The sequence below is a fragment of the Lucilia cuprina genome, chromosome X, assembly GCF_022045245.1.
Source record: "Lucilia cuprina isolate Lc7/37 chromosome X, ASM2204524v1, whole genome shotgun sequence".
Lineage (NCBI taxonomy): Eukaryota > Metazoa > Arthropoda > Insecta > Diptera > Calliphoridae > Lucilia > Lucilia cuprina.
In genome coordinates, this window is record NC_060949.1 from 12,573,977 (window position 1) to 12,583,783 (window position 9,807).

Consider the following 9,807-nt stretch of genomic DNA (forward strand, 5'->3'; position numbering starts at 1 on the left):
TAAACAGGAATAATTTCCAGTATTTGTTAAAAAACTAAACAAAGAATTTATGTGAAAGATGTGAAAATAATATTTTTGTTTATAAACCTTGCAAAAGTTATTTTTAAACATGAAAAAATCTATGCGTACATTAAACTGTGGACTCAGTTTTTCATAATCTGCTCTTATGCTCCTGTAATAGGACTTTAAAGTTTAAAAGACATCCAAATTTATGTTAAAAAGTTGGTAATAATATTAATTTCAAATGAAGCTGAGTTGCTCTTTTTGAAATAATATAATTTATTTCAAATCATCAAGATCATCAAAAAAGAATTGGAAATCTTAAAGAAAATTTGTCACAAAAAAGTAGTTAAAAGTTTTTGAGTCGAAAATGAAAGCCTTTTAAATTTTGTTTCTTTTTCGACAGGTAAATAATATAGATAGAATGTACAGATTCCCAGCTTTCATTTGATACCAATATTAGCATTACATAATAAATATAAATATTTTAAATATTCGTTTGTAGTCTTTTAAACTTTGAAATCCTTTTATAAGGACATAAAAATCGGAGTACGCAATTCCATAGGTGGAATCTATTTTCACATGCTTATCAACTTTTCCATGTGTTAATGCTTTTTTCAAAATTGTTACAGGGTATATATGAAGAAAATTATTGTTAAAAGCAATAACATCTAGTTTGTTTTTATTCGAATAACCGAATATTTTTTAATTATCCGAACCGGATAACGCAAAACCTCAAATAATTATTTGTCAAATAAACCGAATAAGACAAAAACCCGAATAATTGAATACCCTAGTTATACCCTACACCACTATAGTGGGGAGGGTATTATACGTTTGTGCTGATGTTTGTAACATACAAAAATATTGGTCCAATACCCACCTTAAAGTATACCGATCGATTCAGAATCATTTTTTGAGTCGATTAAGACATGTCCGTCCGTCCGTCCGTCTGTCCGGCTGGCTGGCTGGCTGTCCATGTAAACCTTGTGCGCAAGGTACAGGCCGCAATTTTCAAGATAATTTGATGAAATTTGGACCAAGCATGTTTTTTGGCACAAGGACGAAGCCTATTGAAAATGGTTGAAATCGGTCCATTATTTCACCTAGCCCCCATACAACCGTACCTCCCTTTTTATGCTATAATTACGTCAAATATTCTGCTATCTCTCTAAAAATTGGCACAAATAAGTTTTATATAAGTATAAATGATACTGCAGATTTTCGTAAGGATCGGCCTATATTTGACCCTAGCCCCCATACAAACCCCCCTTCAAAAAATGACTTAAACGTCTAAAATTGACTTGTAACCATTTGTATCGCAATGAAACTCAACAAAACTAACTGTTATTTAGAAATATAATCATTTTCAATAGGCTTCGTCCTTGGATCAAATAAAACGTGCGTGCCAAATTTCATCCAATTATCTTGAAAATTGCGACCTGTACCTTGCGCAAAACTTTTACATGGACAGCCAGCCAGATGGACGGACGGACATAGCTTAATCGACTCAGAAAACGATTATAAGCCGATTGGTATACTTTAAGGTGGGTATAGGATGAATATTTTTGTATGTTACAAACATCAGCACAAATCCACTATACCCTCCCCACTAAAATGGTGTGGGGTGTAATTATTGCAGTGTACTAAAAATATTTTATTTAGCTGGACAAATGAAATTTTAGCTTAAAACTGGACAAGCATCAAAAAATCTGGACAATCCAGCCAAGTCCAGCCAAGCTGGCAACCCTAAGTACGCTTGCTGACTTTAAAACGAATTCGCAGTACGAATAAGGTGTACTATGAAAAGAAACCAAATTTAATACATTTCTTGCGTGCAAAATAAATAAATAAACTTGTTATATCATCTAGACAGTCCTTAGGTTTCATAACACACTTTATAAAATTTCAAAAATTTAATTTAATTAATAAATAAAAAGTCCATAAAATTACCTCACAAAAGTATTCGAATTTTTCCTGTATTTCACATTTCATCATATTATACGGATTATAAAATTAAAATCAAATGTTTTTTATACCCTCGACCACCATCAGTGGTGATAGAGGGTATATATAACTTTGTCATTTCGTGTGTAACACCAAGAAATATTCATCTGAGACCCAACAAAGTATATATTCTTGGTCTTTATGAAATTCTGAGTCGATTTAGCTATGTCCGTCTGTCTGCCTAAAACACGCTCACGTTAAAACTAAGCAATAGAATTTAACCGACTTCACCAAAAATATTTATTGTTATCCTAAGCAGTTTGTTATTGAAAATGGGCAAAATCGGTTCACATCGGGAAAAGTTATGAAACAAAATTTGAAACAACCTCGAAAAAATAAGCATTTTTTACACATTCTGATGAAATTTTCTCGAAAACTATGCAAGATAATTCCATAAAAATCGGCATACATTCGTTTCCACACAAGATCTTAATTTCTGTGCAAAATCGCCAGAATCGGTCCACAATTTCATATACCTCCCATACAAAAGTACATATTCCCGGAAATTTGGTTTTTTGTTAATAACTTCCGTCGTAATGTCGATATCTTCACAAAATTTTAGAATTTAAAATTTCATGTTAATATAATTTATTCAGAAAAATTTTTTTTGGATGGGTCCATAATTGGTCATAGCTCCCATACAAGGTCCCACCCGAAAATCACTTAAACGCGCATAACTCATTACTTAATTAAGAAATCGATAAAAAAATTTGGTACAAGTATTGCTCTTATATACAGAAATAATACAGTGAAAGTTTTTTTTCGATCGGTCCGTATTTGGTCATAGCTCCCATACAAGGTCCCCTCCCGAAAATCACTTAAACGCACATAACTCATTACTAAATTAAGATATCGATATAAAATTTGGTACAGGTATTGCCCTTATATATAGAAATAACAAAATGAAAGATTTTTTCGATCGGTCCATAATTGGTCATAGCTCCCATACAAGGTTCCCTTCCGAAAATCTCTTAAACGCACATAATTCATTAATAAATTAAGATATATTACTATTATATATTACTATTAAATCTTTGGTCATAGCTCCCATACAGGTTTTCCTCCCCAAAAACACTTAAACGCGTATAACTCATTACTAAATTAAGATATCCATGTAAAATTTTGTACAAGTATTGCTCATATACACAAAAATATTACTAAGAAATTTTTCTATTTCTCCTATACTAGGTCCAGCCCCTAAAAGCGCTTTAACCGTATTTAAAGAGCATTATCAATTTGTGTTGAACAAAATTATATATGTATTTGTATTTTGAAAATCTCTATTCTAATCTTTCACACATGCATACATGCAAATTACTAAATTTATAATGTTCAATAAATCTTTGAATTGTAATAAATTTAACTTTTGGGATTTTTTTCTATTAAAGACATGAGAAAACTTATTTCTACAAATATTTGATCAATTAGAAAAGTTATAACGCAGATGTAGCTGGTGAGGGTATTTAAGATTCGGCACAGCCGAATATAGCACTCTAACTTGTTTTTGTTACTATCAACCGAAGGGATATATTTTTGGCCTATTTGGACCACAATTTTGGGGGATAGTACCATCTTTTTATGATATATCATTAAAATGGCGATTTTTGGCAATATTTGTAATAGACTCCTTGGGGTATCTAAAAATAATATATTTTGTTACAAGAAACTGTATTTAAATCTTCCAAGATATATTTATTTGATCATTCTTCTGTAGCTAATTCAACTTTTTAAAATTTAAGTCCATTTTTATAATACTAGGGTAAAACATTTTAGGGGAAAGTTGCCTGGTATGTAGTCTTTTAGATATCAACTTTTATACATTTTAAATTTTCAGTATATTGTAGAAGTATACAACTCCAAAACTTGACTCGAAGAAACGCCATTCAATATAGTAGAATTATTCTTTTTATAGCTAATGGATTACAGGCTGAATGTTTCCATATCATTATGGTCTAACTCTAAAATATTGATATCTGGTTAAATATTATTCACGATTATAAAAATAAACCCAAAATCTTTGACTTACAGTGTTAATGGGAAACATAAGCATAAAAGTTATAAGTAGTAAAAACTTAAATCTAAAGTAGAGGATGACGTTTTGTTAAGTCATGTTTTAGAGTTGTATATCGCTAAAATGTCGGGGAAATTGAAAGTATATATGTGCTAATATTTACATGAATATATACTAGCCAACTTTGACGGAAAATATCGATCTTAGTGGAACGATAAGGGGCTTAAGATCCAGATAATTCAATTATAATCAGAAGAACGATCCCAAAAATACATCATGGAACGTTTAAGTACAGATGCTTACAACAAAATATTTTATTTTTAGATATCACAAGGAGTCTAATACCCTACACCTGTATACGAATAAAATGTGTTTTAGTTTTCATAATAAAGCATTTAATTTGAATTTTACCTTGCCTCAGATATACTAAAGCCAAGGTTAAGAAAACTGTGGATATTTAAGTAAAAATTTGATGGGGGCTTTTTAGAGGGGCTAGTCATCAAGACTAGTATAGAATTAGGTTTTGCAGCTTTTTTTCGAGATGAGTATATTAAACATAATTATGAACTTAAAAGCCCTATTTGGCGGGTCCAGTTCTATGGGGCCTAGGTGAAATAATGGACCGATGATAACAATTTTCAATAGGCTTCGTCTGCAGTACCATAAAACATCATGTGCCAAATTTCATTGAATTATCTCCAAAATTGCGACCTGTAGTTTGATTACAAGGTTTACATGGACGGACGGACAGACGGACGGACATAGCTAAATCGACTCAGAAAATGATTATGAGCCGATTGGTATACTTTAAGGTGGGTATAGGACCAATATTATTAAGCGTTACAAACATCAGCACAAACCCAATATACCCTCCCCACTAAAGTGGTGTAGGGTATAAAAACAAAAACACAACATACACCCTAAATAATTTTCTAGAACATATATGCCGGTATATATACCGGCGTATAGAGATGCAGATAAAAAAACACACATTTTTCAATAAAATTGCACTGAAAAAATATGTGGGTATTTTCAATATTGAAGATAAAATTGTATAACTATGGGACCCCCCGGGGGCATGTTACCTTGGCGAGACCTCCGCCTTGGTGTTATTGCAATCCCGGGGCATAAAGAGGTTCCCAATACCTCCGGTCTGACAGGGACTGAAAAATTGGTTGTCTCAGTCTAAAGTTTGACTTAGTCCTTGCATAGATTGGCAGAGGTCAGACCAGAGCACCGCATAATCTGGTACTACGGGTGGCCAATTGCCCGCAGGACTATGTCCTGGCTGGTCAGTTGGTTGAGGTTCCTTCGGGATCCACGTAGTGGCGGGAAGAGTAAGTGGCGGTTAAAAGACTGATGCATGATAATGGTCAATATTTCGGGATAAGTTCGGTGCTGTTGCCGAAAATCAACAGATACCCCACAGAGGAGTGACTGTGGGACTAAGCGTTGGAAATGGGTTGGAGTCAATTGTATATGATACGGAATGAATATACAGTGGACTTCCACTAATACGAATTATATAGTGTCAGGCCCTTTCGTAGTACCGAAAAATTCGTATTATTGAACAACACATTTTGTATGTTTAAATTTAACAAAATATAATAAATATGTATTATTTCAAATTTCTTGTAGATAAACAGGCATAAAAGGGACATATTTACGTATACGAATTGTTAATGAAAGTATCGTGAGTCCAATGGTTGAAATGAGATAGAGAAGGTTTTAAATTTTAATGTTTTTAAAAATATGTGTGCCAAAGACAATTTGCATATACATATCTGTTCTAAAATGTATAAAACATGTTCAGATTACATAAAACTTTAATTAGAAACTTGAATGGAATATACCACTTTCAAAAACAATTCTCTAATTAAAAATTTTCTCTTAAAAACTTGGAATATTTAAAGGATCACATATAGTAATGCTGAATTGGCCATATCATTAAAGTTAATTTCTTCTCTTTGGTCATCGAAATTACAAGAAAATAAATTAATTACACTAAATAATTGTTGATTTGTAAATATACACAAAACATTTGTAATAAATGCAAAAAACTTGAAAATTACTGAGCTAAAGGTGAATAAAAACTTCATTCATACGCAAATAAAACAAAAATTCCCATAAAAATGCGCTATTCGAACTATCGAACTGAAAAATTGTGACTTTGTTCGTATTATAGAGTAGACAATGCAACAACTTTGCCATTCGTATTATTGGACATTCGTAATAAAGAGGGTACGTACTATTGGACCTCCACTGTATATCTAAATGAGTGTGTCGTATGTTTTTCTCTATGAATGTGTCGAATAAATGAGATGTGTGCTGGGTTGAATGATGATGGATGAAAGGTACCATATACAAGTGATACCGATTAATTTTCCTTCCTTGTTCAGATATGTTCAGAGTTTACTCTGTTCTTATCAGACTTGCCACAGCGTGTCACTGTGAGTAAGAACAATGTCTACGGCTTATTGATGGATCGTGCTTCGGTCCACCGGTTACGTCTCTAGGTGCTGTTGCCGAATCAACAGAGCCATAGTAGTGTGGTTGTCTTTCAACGTGACTACTTTGGCAAGAGATTATATAGCTCGAGGACTCCAGCAAAGTACTTGCGGTCATAGCCAATGTGCAAAAATTGCCACCTGAGTCTTCATTGAAGACAAAGGGGCGATGGTAGACCGTTCTCAAGTCTACCCTGTGGATGAAAAAGACCGCCGTGGGATAAGGCCGACACGGCAGGTGCTCACGTTAAAACTCTCAACAGTCTGTATAACTATGGGAATAGGAATATTTATAAACAAAGTGTAATCAATGAACATAAGAATGATAATTTCTTCACATACAAACAACATTTCAAATGACAATGTAAAACAAGTAGGAAGTTATAGTCGGGCGATCCTGAGCCGATTGGTATACTTTAAGGTGGGTATAGAACCAATATTATTCTGCGTTACAAACATCAGCACAAACCAAAAATATGTAATCAAATAATGGCTTCAAGTAATCATATTATTGTTTCAAGTAACCATATTATGGTTACAAGTAGTCACATGTCTTCATGTAACCATATTATGGTTAAACATAATATGGTTAATCTTATGTGCTCGGCGTAAAATGTAATTATTTGTTAATTTTCTTTTAAACAAACACAAAACTTCCAAGCACTGATATTCCCATAAAAAATATATATCCACACTTTCAGGCCAATATAAACACAATATAATTTTTTTTAATTATTAATTTTTTATTTACCCTATTATATTTTTAGATAGTATTTATTTTTCACAATTATTTTAACACTGCATTTGAATAACAATTTATTTAATCCGATCTAGTACGGATAAACCATAAAATGGCGATACCAAAATATTTTTAATAGTAAACGTATTTTACTTACATCTTAAACATTATATGCATAAGCGTGTAAAATCCTACCATTTAATGATTATTTGATAGTTTAAATGACTCTAAAGAATATAATATGTTTACATAATTATCATTATTTATTTGTTGTAAAAATAATTATTTTTTAGAGAATCATACTCAAATTTATAATTGTCATAATCATATAAATGTTTTCAGTAACTAAAATAATGATGAAGTTCAATAAAAATAACAATTGTTTGGTTATGACAACAAATTATTGTAGAATAGTTTTCCTAACCATGCCGAACCATGTTTTTTCTCTGCGTGTATATTCAACTTTTTACAATTTTTAATGTTATAGAATTATTAAAATTTTTGTTAAAGTTCAATACATAATTTTAACAAAATTTTTATAGATTTAATAAGTAATTTTCTGTATTATTATTGCCAAAATACAATAAATTATTTATCTGTTTCAGATAACAAATTTGCTTGAATTTCAGTACAAATAAAAATAACTTGCGTTATTGTTTTAGTAAAATAATTGTCTGGAAATGTGAATATTTATTAATGTTTTTCGTAAATAGTATATTATTTTAATAAGAAAAATCCTGACATTTTTTCAATAAAGAATTTACGAATTTGAGTACTTGGTTTTACGAATTTCGTGATAGATTCTATTTAATAAAAAAAATACTAGGCTTTATGAATTTTTTGTTTGATTTTGAATTTCATTTAAAACTTATATGTTTTAATCCCAATAGATTACATATCATTTTATCATATGGGTACAAAAGAACCTCATATTTTGATTCCATGAAAAAATTTCTCACATTTTAAATATGCGAAGGGGACCTTATATGGGGGGTTGGGTCAGTTAGATGCCGATCCTCATAAAATTTGGCGCATATGACACTTATTTATGTCGAATTTTATCACAACACTCGTACTTTCAGTGAACCCTTAGTTCATTTCGTTCGGATTTTATTGTGCTTTAAACAGACACACGGACGGACATGGCTAAATCGTTTTAGAATTTAATAATGACCCAGAATATGTACGTGTATGGTCTTAGACGAATATTTCGATATGTTGCAAACGGAATAATAAAATCAATATTCCCCCATCTTTTTTGATGGTGGGTATAAAAAGTACCCTTTATATATTCTTACTTAATTCGGGCTCTACATACTTAATTTCATGTTTCTAGGTTCAATTACAGAAATTTAATAAAAAATCACTTTGAAATACGTAAACGCACCAAAAAGTCCCCTTTTATGGGTTTTCACTTATTGCGTGCTCTACATACTAAATTTCGTATTTCTAGTCAATAACAATACACTGGTGTTGGTTCAATATTATAGAAATTTTAAAAATTACCTTTTCAAAACCGAAATAAGTCACCTTTTATTAAATCTTACTTTAAATTCAAAAAATACCTTTCGTAAAACGAACAAGTAAGAGTGTTATATTCGGCTGTGCCGAATCTCATATACCCACCATCAAACCGTATGCAGTAAAAGGAAAGCTCCCCTATAAACATCAGGGTGATATTTGGAATATAGCTTAAGTCAGTTATGGACCGAGCTCTTTTAAACTAACAAAATTTATTTATTTACTTACAACAGTTTAGTTAATACATTAATGTATGTACCAAATATATAAGCTAAAGCAACAAAGCCTTAATAGATGTATGTAAATGTGTATATTTGTTAATTGAGTTAGATTTTATCATATAATTTTATTGATTTCAAAAATAGAGTTATTTGTTTAATGGATTGTTCAGTAAGTGAAGAAAGTAATGAGAGAGGATTATCATTTGAAAATATATTTTGTCTATGGAGTTCATATTTTGGGCAGTATAAGAGAATATGAGGTATGTCTAATGGACTGTTAAAATCACAGTCACAGATTGGAGAACTCCTTTAAAAATGTGGTCGTGTGTAGCTTTAGTATGCCCCAAGCGAAGCCTAATGAATTTTATTAAATCTAACCTACTTATGCTATTAATGTTCAGTGACCATGAAGAGATATTTCTTTTATTAGGATTAATTGACTTGTACCAATTATTTCTTAGATCCCAAATGTATAAATTACGTTTGATTGACTGCTCTTTCATAGGTTTTCTGATATCTGAAAAATTTCTATTGATGGTTCCTATTAGTGGTGACCTAATGGCTTCTTTGGCAGCATGATCAGCGAATTCGTTACCTTTGATCAATGAGTGGCCAGGTATCCAAATTATTATAAGTTTCGGATATTCTCGAATAAATGTGTTCCTAATATTTACAGCGTAAAAGTTGTTACTTCCAGTGTTTTCTTTTACTAATATATTAGTCAGCATTTGTCGCAAAATACACATTTTTATCACTCGTCATACTAAAAATATTTAAACTTTTTCAGATTTAAATAACATT